The following is a 16,458-nucleotide window of genomic DNA, read 5'->3' as shown; positions in this document are numbered from 1 at the left end:
GCTATACCCTAGAAGAAGCAAGAAACTAATCGTCTTGGCAACAAAACAAAGAGAATGAAAGCACACAAACATAACCTCACATCCAAATATGAATATAACGGGAAGCAATAATCACTATTCCTTAATATCTCTCAACATCAATGGCCTCAACTCCCCAATAAAAAGACATAGATTAACAAACTGGATACGCAATGAGGACCCTGCATTCTGCTGCCTACAGGAAACACACCTCAGAGACAAAGACAGACATTACCTCAGAGTGAAAGGCTGGAAAACAATTTTCCAAGCAAATGGTCAGAAGAAGCAAGCTGGAGTAGCCATTCTAATATCAAATAAAATCAATTTTCAACTAAAAGTCATCAAAAAAGATAAGGAAGGACACTTCATATTCATCAAAGGAAAAATCCACCAAGATGAACTCTCAATCCTAAATATCTATGCCCCAAATACAAGGGCACCTACATATGTAAAAGAAACCTTACTAAAGCTCAAAACACACATTGCACCTCACACAATAATAGTGGGAGATTTCAACACCCCACTCTCATCAATGGACAGATCATGGAAACAGAAATTGAACAGAGATGTAGACAGACTAAGAGAAGTCATGAGCCAAATGGACTTAACGGATAATTATAGAACATTATATCCTAAAGCAAAAGGATATAACTTCTTCTCAGCTCCTCATGGTACTTTCTCCAAAATTGACCATATAATTGGTCAAAAAACGGGCCTCAACAGGTACAGAAAGAAATAATCCCATGCGTGCTATCGGACCACCACGGCCTAAAACTGGTCTTCAATAACAATCAAGGAAGAATGCCCACATATACTTGGAAATTGAACAATGCTCTACTCAATGATAACCTGGTCAAGGAAGAAATAAAGAAAGACATTAAAAACTTTTTAGAATTTAATGAAAATGAAGGTACAACATACCCAAACTTATGGGACACAATGAAAGCTGTGCTAAGAGGAAAACTCATAGCGCTGAGTGCCTGCAGAAAGAAACAGGAAAGAGCATATGTCACCAGCTTGACAGCACACCTAAAAGCTCTAGAACAAAAAGAAGCAAATACACGCAGGAGGAGTAGAAGGCAGGAAATAATCAAACTCAGAGCTGAAATCAACCAAGTAGAAACAAAAAGGACCATAGAAAGAATCAACAGAACCAAAAGTTGGTTCTTTGAGAAAATCAACAAGATGGACAAACCCTTAGCCAGACTAACGAGAGGACACAGAGAGTGCGTCCAAATTAACAAAATCAGAAATGAAAAGGGAGACATAACAACAGATTCAGAGGAAATTCAAAAAATCATCAGATCTTACTATAAAAACCTATATTCAACAAAACTTGAAAATCTTCAGGAAATGGACAATTTCCTAGACAGATACCAGGTACCGAAGTTAAATCAGGAACAGATAAACCAGTTAAACAACCCCATAACTCCTAAGGAGATAGAAGCAGTCATTAAAGGTCTCCCAACCAAAAAGAGCCCAGGTCCAGACGGGTTTAGTGCAGAATTCTATCAAACCTTCATAGAAGACCTCATACCAATATTATCCAAACTATTCCACAAAATTGAAACAGATGGATCACTACCGAATACCTTCTACGAAGCCACAATTACTCTTATACCTAAACCACACAAAGACACAACAAAGAAAGAGAACTTCAGACCAATTTCCCTTATGAATATCGACGCAAAAATACTCAACAAAATTCTGGCAAACCGAATCCAAGAGCACATCAAAACAATCATCCACCATGACCAAGTAGGCTTCATCCCAGACATGCAGGGATGGTTTAATATACGGAAAACCATCAACGTGATCCATTGTATAAACAAACTGAAAGAACAAAACCACATGATCATTTCATTAGACGCTGAGAAAGCATTTGACAAAATTCAACACCCCTTCATGATAAAAGTCCTGGAAAGAATAGGAATTCAAGGCCCATACCTGAACATAGTAAAAGCCATATACAGCAAACCAGTTGCTAACATTAAACTAAATGGAGAGAAACTTGAAGCAATCCCACTAAAATCAGGGACTAGACAAGGCTGCCCACTCTCTCCCTACTTATTCAATATAGTTCTTGAAGTTCTAGCCAGAGCAATCAGACAACAAAAGGAGGTCAAGGGGATACAGATCGGAAAAGAAGAAGTCAAAATATCACTATTTGCAGATGTTATGATAGTATATTTAAGTGATCCCAAACGTTCCACCAGAGAACTACTAAAGCTGATAGACAACTTCAGCAAAGTGTCTGGGTATAAAATTAACTCAAATAAATCAGTTGCCTTCCTCTATACAAAAGAGAAACAAGCCGAGAAAGAAATTAGGGAAACGACACCCTTCATAATAGACCCAAATAATATAAAGTACCTCGGTGTGACTTTAACCAAGCAAGTAAAAGATCTGTACAATAAGAACTTCAAGACACTGAAGAAGGAAATTGAAGAAGACCTCAGAAGATGGAAAGATCTCCCATGCTCATGGATTGGCAGGATTAATATAGTAAAAATGGCCATTTTACCAAAAGCAATCTACAGATTCAATGCAATCCCCATCAAAATACCAATCCAATTCTTCAAAGAGTTAGACAGAACAATTTGCAAATTCATCTGGAATAACAAAAAACCCAGGATAGCTAAAGCTATCCTCAACAATGAAAGGACTTCAGGGGGAATCACTATCCCTGAACTCAAGCAATATTACAGAGCAATAGTGATAAAAACTGCATGGTATTGGTACAGAGACAGACAGATAGACCAATGGAATAGAATTGAAGACCCAGAAATGAACCCACACACCTATGGTCACTTGATTTTTGACAAAGGAGCCAAAACCATCAAATGGAAAAAAGATAGCATTTTCAGCAAATGGTGCTGGTTCAACTGGAGGTCAACATGTAGAAGAATGCAGATCGATCCATGCTTATCACCCTGTACAAAGCTTAAGTCCAAGTGGATCAAGGACCTCCACATCAACCCAGACACACTCAAACTAATAGAAGAAAATCTGGGGAAGCATCTGGAACACATGGGCACTGGAAAAAATTTCCTAAACAAAACACCAATGGCTTACGCTCTAAGATCAAGAATCGACAAATGGGATCTCATAAAACTGCAAAGCTTCTGTAAGGCAAAGGACACGGTGGTTAGGACAAAACGGCAACCAACAGATTGGGAAAAGATCTTTACCAATCCTACAACAGATAGAGGCCTTATATCCAAAATATACAAAGAACTCAAGAAGTTAGACCGTAGGGAAACAAATAACCCTATTAAAAATGGGGTTCAGAGCTAAACAAAGAATTCACAGCTGAGGAATGCCAAATGGCTGAGAAACACCTAAAGAAATGTTCAACATCTTTAGTCATAAGGTTAAATGCAAATCAAAACAACCCTGAGATTTCACCTCACACCAGTGAGAATGGCTAAGATCAAAAACTCAGGGGACAACAGATGCTGGCGAGGATGTGGAGAAAGAGGAACACTCCAACATTGTTGTTGGGATTGCAGACTGGTACAACCATTCTGGAAATCAGTCTGGGGGTTCCTCAGAAAATGGACATTGAACTGCCTGAGGATCCAGCTATACCTCTCTTGGGCATATACCCAAAAAGATGCCCCAACATATAAAAAAGTCACGTGCTCCTCTATGTTCATAGCAGCCTTATTTATAATAGCCAGAAGCTGGAAAGAACCCAGATGGTCTTCAACAGAGGAATGGATACAGAAAATGTGGTACATCTACACAATGGAATATTACTCAGCTATCAAAAATAACGACTTTTGAAATTCGTAGGCAAATGGTTGGAACTGGAAAACATCATCCTGAGTGAGCTAACCCAATCACAGAAAGACATACATGGTATGCACTCATTGATAAGTGACTATTAGCCCAAATGCTTGAATTACCCTAGATGCCTAGAACAAATGAAACTCAAGACGGATGATCAAAATGTGAATGCTTCACTCCTTCTTTAAAAGGGGAACAAGAATACCCTTGGCAGGGAAGAGAGAGGCAAAGATTAAAACAGAGACTGAAGGAACACCCATTCAGAGCCTGCCCCACATGTGGCCCATACATATACAGCCACCCAATTAGACAAGATGGATGAAGCAAAGAAGTGCAGACAGACAGGAGCCGGATGTAGATCGCTCCTGAGAGACACAGCCAGAATACAGCAAATACAGAGGCGAATACCAGCAGCAAACCACTGAACTGAGAATAGGACCCCCGTTGAAGGAATCAGAGAAAGAACTGGAAGAGCTTGAAGGGGCTCGAGACCCCATATGTACAACAATGCCAAGCAACCAGAGCTTCCAGGGACTAAGCCACTACCCAAAGACTATATATGGACTGACCCTGGACTCTGACCTCATAGGTAGCAATGAATATCCTAGTAAGAGCACCAGTGGAAGGGGAAGCCCTGGGTCCTGCTAAGACTGAACCCCCAGTGAACTAGACTGGTAGGGGGAGGGCGGCAATGGGGGGAGGGTTGGGAGGGGAACACCCACAAGGAAGGGGAGGGGGGAGGGGGATGTTTGCCCGGATACCGGGAAAGGGAATAACACTCGAAATGTATATAAGAAATACTCAAGTTAATAAAAAAAAATCAGTCTATTATGGGGCTCCCAGTTGATGACATTGCTGCAGATCTCTAAGCCATATTTTTTTAAAACTATGTTTCTACACAACACAACATTATGTCTGATCCTAATCTGTTCTATGTTCTCGATATGTGAAGTCAGAGATACTATCTCTTCATTCTTATATAGAGCTTTAACATGTTGAGCTCATAATAGGAATACCTTAAATGCTTCCGGATTAACTGATGTAGCCTTATAAAAGGGTCTTTAAAATCAGAGAACCAAGTATGACATCTTGGTGGTACTCTTTATAAACTGCGGAACACAGAAAACATTATCCATCCCCCCTGAACCTCTCTTTCCTCATCTGGAGCATAATAAGGAAATTCTAACGGGCTTATGAGGTAATTCTGAAGAGTACCTGACACTGCACTTGATAACATAGAGTCCCCTGCTTGACACTCCTACCAGAGGGGAATATAGAGACTGGAGTGGCCCCCTCCTTCAACCAGGCAGGACTTCCAGTGAAAGGAGAGGAGCATCAACCGACCCACAAAACCTTCAACCCCAAATTTGTCCTGCCTACAAGACGCACAAGGATAAAAATGGAGCAGCAAACTAAGAGAACAGTCCCAACTTGAGACTCATCCCATGGGAGAGCACCAACCCTCCACACTGTTAATGACACTCTGCTATGCCTGCACACAGGAGCCTAGAATAACTGTCTCCTGAGGGGCTTCATCCAGCAGCTGATGAAAATACATGCAGAGACCCACAGCCAAACCTCAGGTGAAGCTTGGGGGGTCTTGTGGATGAGTGGAGGGTAAGACTGAGAGAGCCAGAGGGGTCAAGGGCACCACAAGAAGACCTACAGAGTAAACTAACCCAGGCCCATGAGGGTTCACAGAGACTAAACCACTAACCTAAGAGTGTGCAGGAGTTAAACCTAGACCTCCCACACATTTGTAACAAATGTGCACCTTGGTCTTCATATAAGTCCCCTTACAATTGGGGAGTGGGCTGTCTCTGACCCTGTTGCCTGCTATTAGATATCCTTTCCCACCTGGACTTCCTGGTTTGGCCTCAGTGGGAAAGGAGTTGCTTAGTTCTACTGACTTGATGTCCTATGATGGGTTGGTACCTAAGGGGGACTTCTGCTTCTCTGAGAAGGGGTGAAGGGAGGAAGGTAATGGGTTCAGGGACTGGGAGAAGGGGAGCTGTGATTGGGATGTCTGAGGGGAAGGACAGAAGAGATGGCTAGATGGCCATAAGAATGAATGGAAATCTGTAACTGACAGGGGAGATGCTGGAAGTGAGGAGGGGGCATCTCCAGGATGAGATAGAGAGCTGGAATTAAGGGAGGCAGCCAAGGATCAATGAGGGTGACCTTAGCTGTGACTCACAACATTGGGGATATGGAACCTGAAGAGGCCACCTCCTGTGTTCAAGCAGGAACACCAGTGAAGTGATAGAGACACCAGCCCATCCACAAAACTTTCAATCCAAAGTTTATCCTATCTACAAACATGAAGGCCCAGAGGATGGAGCAGAGACTGAGGGAATGGCAATAACCACTCAACTTGAGACCTATCTCATGGGCAAGCACCAATCCCCGATACTACTATTAATGATACTCTGTTATGCTAGCAGACAGGAGTCTAGCAAGACTGTCCTCTGGAGAGGCTCCACCCAGCAGCTGACTCAGACAGATACCGACACTCACAGCCAAACAGTGAATGGAGCTTGGGGATGCTTATGGAAGAATAGAAGGAGGGTTGTAGTACCAAAGGGGATAGGAACTCCAGAGGAAGACCAACAGAGTCAACTAACCTAGAATATTAGGGCTCTCAGAGTCTGAACCACCAACCAAAGAACACACACAGGCTGGATCTAGGCCTCCCTGCATATATATAGCAAATGTGCAGCTTTGTCTTCATGTGGGTCCCAAACAACTGGAGCAGTGAGATATCCCAAAAGCTATTGCCTGTTTGTGGGATATGTTCTTCTAGCTGGACTGCCCCATCTGGTCTCAGTGGAGAGGAGCACCTACCCTCTGAGAGACTTGAAGTATCAAGGTGTGGGGATAACCAGGAAGTGTCCACCTGCTCAAGGGAAGGATTGTGGGAGGAAGTGACCTGGAGAAGGCAGTGAGTAGGATGTCAAGTGACTAAGTAAATAAAATTTAAAATAAATAAATTATGAAGAAAACCAAAACAAAGAAACAAATTCTAGACAAAAACAAACCAACAAAACAGAGTCCACATAAGACTTCTGTATTGTCTTGAAGTTCCCAGGGAAAGGATTAACGTGATCACATCCATTTTCATGAAGTCAGCTAAAACATTTAAAGGAGAACAGGACATTTCAAAATTGCATGTTTCTGAAAATGGCTGCTTGGTTGTTTCTTTTCTTTCCTACAATTTTCTGGAAACTTCTGAAAATTACATATTAATGTTTCCTTCTTACATTGAATAAAACAAGTTTAGCATATTGAAAAATCCCTAGAACTTCTAATCAGACAACCTAGGCCCACAATTCTGTTAGTATTCCTAAAGTCCTCTTTCACTCTGCTATTACCTATATTATAAAGATATAAAATAAAACAAAGGAGATAAATATAATTTATTAAAAGTACCCACCAAATTTCAGGTAGCCTTGTAAAGAAAACCTTTATTTTGTTTTCTTCTCTTAGAAAATAGATGCAAGTCAATTGTTTTTAAATAATAGTAAATTTTAAAGTGTTATCTGAAAACAGGCATCAAGAAGTTCTAGCATTACACTTACATGTGAACAACAGAAGGCCTTTCTTTGGGGAAGCTTAATTTTACCATAGCCATTCTGGGGGTAATTTATCCCCATGTGAGTTGCCCATCCGTTTTTAGTGTCCTGCTCTATATAATCACAGGTTATTTTCACAGAAAGTAGATTCCTGGGACTTGTAACTCCCCCTGGCAGCACTTCAACCCGAACTGCCCACTAAAATTGACATTAACCAGTACTAGATATTGATGCTCCTTCTCTCCCTCTCTCTATCTCTCTCTCTCTCTCTCTCTCTCTCTCTCTCTCTCTCTCTCTCTCTCTCTCAGCCTTCCTTCCTTCCTCCCTTCCTTCCTTCCTTCCTTCCTTCCTTCCTTCCTTCCTTTCTTTCTTTCTTTCTTTCTTTCTTCCTTTCTTCCTTTCTTTCTTTCTTTCTTTCTTTCTTTTGGTGTTCTGAAAGGAAATAAATGGTCTCAAATCATCACATAAGATAGTGCATGCTAATTTTATCATTTCCTCAGTAGCTGCACTTTTATTCAAAATTGAAATAGCATTGTATATTTGTGCAGATGGTAATATTTTTAGTCCTTTTAAATCCATGGTAGGCAAGTGTTCTCTGATCCTAAGTTGAAAAGTGTTAAATGCTAGTACGGGTTGAAGCACATATCTCCTTTTTTTATTTTTGCTTATTCAATTTCAAAATCTCAAGTCATAGAAGAATGTTTGACAAGAATGAACATCTCTATAATGTATTCCTGCTATAAATTTTGAATGGAAGTTGTCCCTTATTGAGACAAATCTGTGGGGTGCAAGATCTGATTCTGTATTCAGTGGCAAGGAAAAAAAGCGACATCCTAAATTTTAGACAACTCTGTTTTCGGTACTGTTGCTTTTGTCTAGAGCCATCTTTCATAGTGGATGAGTCCATCCTCTCATGTTCTAGAGGACCGCTAACACATTTCATGTTGTCGTACCGGTCCTTTCCCCCTGCACTCTTATCTTGATTCAGGTTTACTGGGAAATAGACTTGGGTTAAAATTACCCTCTAGTAGGTTTATTGGGGGCATGCTCTCTAGAGCACGGGTTACTGAGGGACTTGTAATGGCATATGAGCTCATAAAAGGGAAAAGGGTTTCTTTACAGTCTGGGTGAGATCTAGTAAGTAAGGAGTTCATAGTTTCTCTTCATATTACATTTACTTTTTAGAAAAGATTAAAAAAAAACAGAGAAGAAGCATATGTAAACTTGCCAGAGAGACAGATGATAGAGCTGTGGGAGTCTGTTTTGAAGGATGAGTTCCTTCTGGCACTGCCAAAGCTTCAGTGTCTTCTCTCTCAGCATAGGATCTCCTGAGGAAATCCTGATGTTCCAGACTCACTAATGTGGACCACCTGTACAGAGGGGAAATAGGACTGGGAGGACAAAAAGTGTATGAATTTTCAGTGGAGATTTTAGGCCATTTGGAAAGAAGCTAAGATGGTCCTTCATGGTTGTGAACAAAGCAACAGGTAGAGGATTTGTTCTTTTTTTAAACTATATTAACCAGTTATCTAATGGTCTGGCCTAGAAGAGAGCCAAATTTAAGCATCTTTTGATAGAAAGGAAATCCCTACAGATGAAATCATCTTTACTTTTTCACATCTGGGTAAATGAATGCCTGAAGTGAAAATTTCTGGTTGTGTCATGTGATGCAGACTCAATTCGGTGTTTTGCTGAGGTAGACACACATGATGTTTTGCTGAGGTAGACACACATGATGTTTTGCTGAGGCAAGATCCCTGGGAGCACACGTGATGGTTGGAGAGAGTATAAGTGGGACTCAAAGGACTGTGTTAGGGCGCTTGAGCAGCTACCTGTGCAATGCTCTTGTTGGTCTCCAGTCTTCACTGATATTCCCTTTATTAAGAGAAGCTCAGCAGAGAACTTCTGGCATTCTGGCAGATCCTAGTCCCTCCTGCTGATTCATGTTGATTTGGCAGAGGCCGGCTATTTCTGCTGAATCCTGAAGATGATGACATTTTTGAACTGGACTGTTGGTATCCTGACACTACTGTGCTGGACTGCTGGTACCTGACAATGGAGACTGGAATCGCCCCAAAGAACCACTTCTAAGCAGGTCCACATCCCCTTTGCCCTGTTTACCATCTTTTCTTTCTTACCTTTGGTGGGTGGGTGGGAAGGGTAATTGAAGCATTAGAGAACCCTTATTAAAATAGTTCTCTTAAAAAATCTAAGTCTACAAATGGCTTATTTGTTATATTTGGCACAAAGCAGTAGGCTTATATATATAGTCCAATCATAGTAAAATAACCTCAAACTTAGTGTCTTAAAACAATGATCATTTGTTTTCCATCAGAAAGTTTGTTTGTTAAGATTTAGTGGAGCTGAGGCCAAAAGTCAGATTCAAAGGCTGGTGGTTAAAATCTTCAGAAATTTCACTCATGCCTTTGCCTGGCAGTTTTGCTACATCATGCTGTTGGTCAATGACATAGACGATTTATTTGACCAAACCCTAGTTAATTTCCCATGAAATCTTTTTTTTTTTTTTTTTTTTTTTTTTGGTTCTTTTTTTTCCGGAGCTGGGGACCGAACCCAGGGCCTTGCGCTCCCTAGGTAAGCGCTCTACCACTGAGCTAAATCCCCAGCCCCCTATGAAATCTTTTTTTAACAAGGCCCTATTTACTTGGCTTCTGTGTTCATCTCGACATCACCTAGTTATAGTAACAATCCTACTGAGGCAGGATAGTAAAACCTCTTCACGTTTGCTAGCGCATCAAGTCTTCATTCCCCGTATTTAGCTGATCACCCTTGCTTGTCTTCAACAAAAATCCTGATAAGTCAGCTTTGCAAAAATTGCTGTATCTCTTAGAAATTTTCTCCCTCCACCTTGCTCCTTAACTCTAAATCTCTGGCTTTTCAAATTCACTAATTTCACATATTGCAAACAGTTTCACTAGGCATGATGACTAATTTTGGTTTTCAACTTGACTATATCGGGAATCAACTAAAGACTAATTTCAAGATCATAGCTAATACTCATCACCACTTTCCTCTCTCTCGCCTGTTATTTTATTCATCCTTAACTAGTACATCTAGGGAGTGAAGTAATTGAGTTAGTGAGATGACCCAGGCTCTCAAGTTTTGATGATTTAGCCCCTATAAATATGTATTTATCAAACTATACTGGTGCTTTATCCATACATCATCCTTGACTGGGAAACAATCTTTCCTAGATTCCAGGCCTTAATCTATCACTACTCAGTCATGTGATGATTTATCTCCTCACTTGATTGAACTTCGAATCACTGAGAAAATATGCCTGAAAGGGTGACCCCAAAGAGGATTAATTCAAGAGGCAAGACACCCTGATAAGAATAACAGCATTCCAAATATTGGTAAGCCAGACTGAATAAAAGGGGAGAAAGTACTGGCTAAGCACGAGCATTCCTCTATGTCTGCTTCCTCATCCACTGAAACCAATATAAGGAAGCAGCCACTGTGCTTTCTCCATCACATAAGGTTGTACTCCCTCAACTACGAGCAAAATTGAGTCCTTTTTCTTAGATATTATTTCTTGTGATGTATTTAGCCACCCCAATGAAAAAAAGTGACTAATAACATATACTCCTGACCCCCTTATTAAATATAGACTAGGTACTTCAGTTCTTTTGGTACACATTCCAAAAGGACCAGTGCTTTTTCAATCAGGAATATTTTGCCAAAGAAGAAAGAAAGAAACCAAACAAAAACCCAAAAACTGTATGTAAATGTAAATTCTTGCAGCACCAAAATACCTACAGTACCTCCTAGCTAGACCACAGCGCTAGAATTTAGCAAGGAAGATTAAACCACTTTTGCATGACACAAAAAAATTCAGGGGAATTGAAGACATTAAAATATTAGACTCCATTGGCCCCAGTCTTCTTACCCCATGCTGCAGGCAGCATTCCTTCCCAAGGAGTACCCTTACTGTGGCACAGCTGACTCCCTAGGAGTTGAAATTTCAAACTTCTCTGGAGCTGTGAGGTCCTTATAATTTTTGTCTTCATCTTGGCTTCTGGTAAAAAGACACACAAGTCGTTTTATATGCCACCAAAGGTATTTGGCATTGACACTCCATCTTTATTCAGAAATGACATCACCTTGTTTTTGCTCTGTCTTTGTCTAAGGCATTAGTAGCCTAGCCAAAGGGTTGATCTAAGTTTAGCAGAACTTCTCACATAGGAATAGTCTACTCATTTATCTAACAGTAGCAACAGCATATGATCACATGTCAACAACTAGCTTCTACATGGAATTCAGATAAAGGTTAGTAATAAGTGGTTTAATTGGAGGGAGTCTTTTAGCAATAAACAATTCTCCATTATTGTTATGTGTCATGCCTCTTAAAAATGTGGTAAAAGTAGAGGGGTGAATTCAATCTGAGAAGAGTAAGCAAAGAAAAAATTAGGGTAGAGCTGTAATATTGCCTTCGGAGACCTTATCATGCCTTAAGGACCTTTAAATTCATTATAGGAACAATATTAACAGCCTCTGGAATGCTGTACAAGTAAAAATAATATTTTTATCAGTAGTGAAGTTCAAGCACCATTTGTCACTTGGCATACTTTACTGACACGAAGGAAATTCTTACTTGGAAACAGAAGTCTATCTTCCTTCATGCTATGGTTCAGAAGTGCTTTGTTTCCCAAAGGTTCATATGCTGGAAGCTAAATAACTGATATGGTGTATAGAGGTGTTCAGGCAGCCTATTGAAAAGCAGTAGATTGGCCTACTCTCATGAATAGATTTTGGTTCTTAGGAGTGAGCTAGGAATCATATAGCTGGACTGAATCCCATGAAAGCAAGATTTTATAGAGCAAATGTCTACCCCATGTGTTTGTATGTCAGCCATGTGACTAGGTCCCCTTTAATTATTAGCAAATTATGTTAGCCAGAGAATCTCTGCTAAAATACCAGTGCTATGCTTCTTAGAGTCTCCATCCATCAGAATAATGAACCAATGTAACTTCATATTTATATATTATCCAGTGTCTTGTATTTTGTTATAGTAATACAAAAAGGTCTATGACAATACCTGATTCAGATTGCATGTTATTATAATTTCTCTTTTTCCTTTATTCTACGTTTAACAGCATTCATGTAGCAGTAATGTATTCAATTCATTTGACAGTGTCAATGGTATATCGATTACATGCCAGGAATGAGGTGCTGTGGATACAGCATTTCAAAACTAGACTGTTTTCAAGAGAAATCTATTTTAGAAAATGCATGGAGTTTTCAAAGTAAACATTTTATTTATAATAATAAAATTAATGTTTCAAAAAGTAAAGTAAGATCTGAGAGAGTTGGGGAGATAACATGTATGGAATGAGACCCGTGAAGAAACACTAGCAAGGACGTGGCTAGATGTAAGCTCATTCTGTAGAGAGGAAAGCTGCTGGAGATGGTGCTGTCAGCCTAGGCTTCTCACAGGAAATTATCCTTGGGATCTGACTGAGAAGAGTCCGGTCATGTAACAGTTTTAAAGGAAGAAGTTCACCTTATCTGATTTCAGAGTTCAATGAGCAAATGAGCTATGAGGAGAGGGGTGTGCATTGGGTACTGGACTTTAAACCAATAGTCAGAAACAAGTAGCATGAAGATCCTGGACTAAGTGTGAGATTGGCATGACCACCTGTCACAAAGGTCAGTAAGTAAGCACTGGAGACTAGACATATTTAAGATTACATTGTCCTCGAAGCCATGACGAATAATTTACTTTGTACTTAAGGATAATGGGAAGACAGCAGCAGCATCCTTCAAGCAGAGTAATGGTAAACTCAATGGTTTAAAAGAATAGCTCTGGATGCTCTTTATAAAAGACACTGCACAGAGTGAAGGTATAAATAGGATTGGAAGTCAGAAAAGTATAGTAGTAACTCAGGGAGAATGACAGTAGCTATCAGGATCACAGCATGGAGATCCTAGCAGTTTATTAGACTTACATTTTGAAAGCAAAGTGTAAAGGATTCACTAATAAGTCAGATAAAAGATGTGAGAGGACTTGGATCAGCAACATTTTAACTAGAATGCACTATCAAATCATAATTTAAGCAATATGTAGATTGCAGAAAGAGGTTATTGAAAGCCAAATCACCAAGGTTGCATGCTGTGAATGTGTGTGTATGTGTGCGTGCGTGCGTGCATGCTTTCGTGCGAGAGAGAGAGAGAGAGAGAGAGAGAGAGAGAGAGAGAGAGAGAGAGAACCAAGAGTTGGATAGTTAACATAAAGAAATATAAACATACAAGGAGTAATTTCTCCCACTAAAAATAATCTAACACAGTTTATTTCTATGATTGGCCAAAGGCAACATGTACTGTTTTCATTGACTGTATGAGAGGTCTGCACTTTGTTAAAATTGCTCCCGGAGCATATACTCTGGCACACATGAAGGCACCCCGTCTCCCTTTGTCAAAGCCACTTGGTAGCTTCTGAAGTAATAAGGGATGTTACAGTGCTTCAACATAAAGCTGTTCCTGAGGCTGTTCAACTACTTGCACTAACTAACTACACAGGTGCAAGAGACGAGCAAGCGTAACCCTAGCTGCAGTCGTGGCTGGACACCCTGCCCTGTATTGGGCCTTTTGCACTTCACAGGTGGGAGGCCATTCTAAAAGCAAAGCCATCCCACAGACTCTGGGCTGGAGCACAATTGATTGCCTTTGTGGAACTAGCCACAGAGAAATCCTTCATGTATGCTCCCAGACTCAGTTTCAAGTGGCTGTAAAGTGCTGACACGTAGCATGGAAGTGATACTGTTGGAACATTCTGGAATTTCAAAGCACCGTCTGATGGGACAGATGCAGAGAAAGCAGAGGTTAAATAAAGGAGGAGATTTTCTCACAGTGGAAAAGATTAGACATTTATTTCTTTATCTTTTTAATACTTTATGCATTCTTTGATATTTTAAACATATATAATATGTTTCGATCATATATGTGTCCTCTTTTCCTCATCCAACTCCCCTGTACTCCCTTCCAAAACCACATAGCTTTCTTTAGTCAAATCAGTGCTGCTCATATGAGAATGGTGAGGGGACCATGGCCTCACCCCTAAAGAAAAATGACTTTCCTTCCTTTAGCAACTAAAAATAGCTCCTCATCTAGGAGTGGGACTCCTTGAACTTCTCTGCCCATTCCATGCTCAAATTTGTGCCAGTCCTGTGCTGGTGACCCCAGCTACAGCAACTACAACACTTTCCAGCACCATCTCCCATCCTTTAGGCCGGACGTTCTTTCTGCCTCTTCTGCTTCTACTCCCTCTTTCTTGACGTTCCCAGGGTCATGTGTGTGCCAGAGTGCATATGCAAGCATGTGGGGGTGATATGTGTCCTATTTAGGGTAGACCACTCACAGTCACAAATTCTCATCCAGTTGACCAGTTAGGAGTCTGTGTATTAACCATTTTCCATTGCAAAAAGCAGCTTCACAGATCCAGGTTGATAATAGCATGAATCCCTGGGTATAGACATAAATATTTAGAGGGCAATTTGACAAAATGACCTTTTAGGAAAATAACAATTATAAGTTCCCCCATACATGTGCCCAAAGCTTTTGACCAATGTTTCAGTACCAGACCTGAACTTCCACATGTAAAGCATGCCTCAAGTCCAAACAGAAAGTCATTGGCAACATCTGCACCAGCCATGGCATATGACAGGTCAGTAATGTACCCTGTCTACACTGCTGGAGAAGACCATAGATGTCTTTTGTCCCTTAGTTACCTGCATAGTGGACCTAGCCTTGAATGTCTTATTTCCCTTTAGAATACATGTAGGATGAGGAAACTCAAAAGGGGCCAGGATGGATTGTGATGGCAATTTTTGGTGTCAACTTGACTACATCTGGAGTTACCTAAAAATCCAACATATTTAGTACAGTTGTGAGAGGTTTTCTTAATTAAATAACTTGAAATAGAAGAGCCACCTTTAATCTGGATCTTTTGAGTGGAAATCTCTACCTTTATTCTGGGCTATACCTTCTGGTAGAAGCCTATATAAAGGACATAGAAGAAGGATCTCGCGCTTTCACTGCTTGCCCTCCCTCTGGCTGACAAGTCCATTCTTTCACCAGTATTAGAGTCACTTCTTCAGGATTTTGGCATATATTGGAGATCAGGTGAAATGTCCAGCCTTGTGGACTGGATAACTACTGAAATCGTAGACTTTCAATAAGTAGACAGGCTTATTGTTGTTGGACGAGCTGGACCATAGCCTGAAAGCCACTGTAATAAATCATATATATATATATATATATATATACACACACACACACACACACACACACACACACACACATTAATTCTATCAGTTCTGTTTCTCTACAGAACACTAACATATACATGGGAGAAGACGCATTAAGGAATGGTGCATAGTAAAAAACTGCATAAAACTAAAATAAAAGAGGGAGTCAATAGGGGAAGGATGGTTTAAGAAAGAGAGTGAGTGCTGAGACACCGCCGGAACCTGAAGGAAACAGACCAGATAAACAGTTCTCTGCACCCAAATCCCATGGGAGGGAGAGCTAAACCTTCAGAGAGGCAGACAAACCTGGGAAACCGGAAGAGACTGCTCTCTGTACATACATCTCGGACGCCAGAGGAAAACACCAAAGGCCATCTGGAACCCTGGTGCACTGAAGCTCCCGGAAGGGGCGGCACAGGTCTTCCTGGTTGCTGCCGCTGCAGAGAGCCCGTGGGCAGCACCCCACGAGCAAACTTGAGCCTCGGGACCACAGGTAAGACCAACTTGTCTGCTGCAAGAAAGCTGCCTGGTAAACTCAAGACAGAGGCCCATAGGAGGACCAACTTGTCTGCTGCAAGAAAGCTGCCTGGTAAACTCAAGACAGAGGCCCATAGGAACAGCTGAAGACCTGTAGAGAGGAAAAACTACATGCCCGAAAGCAGAACACTCTGTCCCCATAACTGACTGAAAGAGAGGAAAACAGGTCTACAGCACTCCTGACACACAGGCTTATAGGACAGTCTAGCCACTGTCAGAAATAGCAGAACAAAGTAACACTAGAGATAATCTGATGGCGAGAGGCAAGCGCAGGA

The 16,458-nt window shown here is 40.8% G+C and overlaps 1 protein-coding gene across 2 annotated transcripts in view; it reads right to left on the bottom strand.

Moving 5' to 3' along the window:
- The window catches only part of Magea13 (MAGE family member A13), a 561,998-nt gene extending 550,579 nt beyond the window's left edge, over positions 1-11,419 (bottom strand). For both annotated transcript variants that reach the window (XM_087599680.1, XM_087599679.1), the window contains exon 1: positions 11,290-11,419. The gene's annotated coding sequence lies outside the window, so the exon portion shown is untranslated. The remainder of the gene's footprint in view (positions 1-11,289) is intronic.
- Between the last annotated feature and the right edge of the window lie 5,039 nt (positions 11,420-16,458).

The sequence above is a fragment of the Rattus norvegicus genome, chromosome X (genome assembly GCF_021556685.1).
Source record: "Rattus norvegicus strain SHRSP/BbbUtx chromosome X, alternate assembly SHRSP_T2T, whole genome shotgun sequence".
In the NCBI taxonomy this organism is placed as follows: domain Eukaryota; kingdom Metazoa; phylum Chordata; class Mammalia; order Rodentia; family Muridae; genus Rattus; species Rattus norvegicus.
Note: the sequence above shows the minus strand (reverse complement) of the source record. Positions and strands in the feature narration are given on the sequence as shown.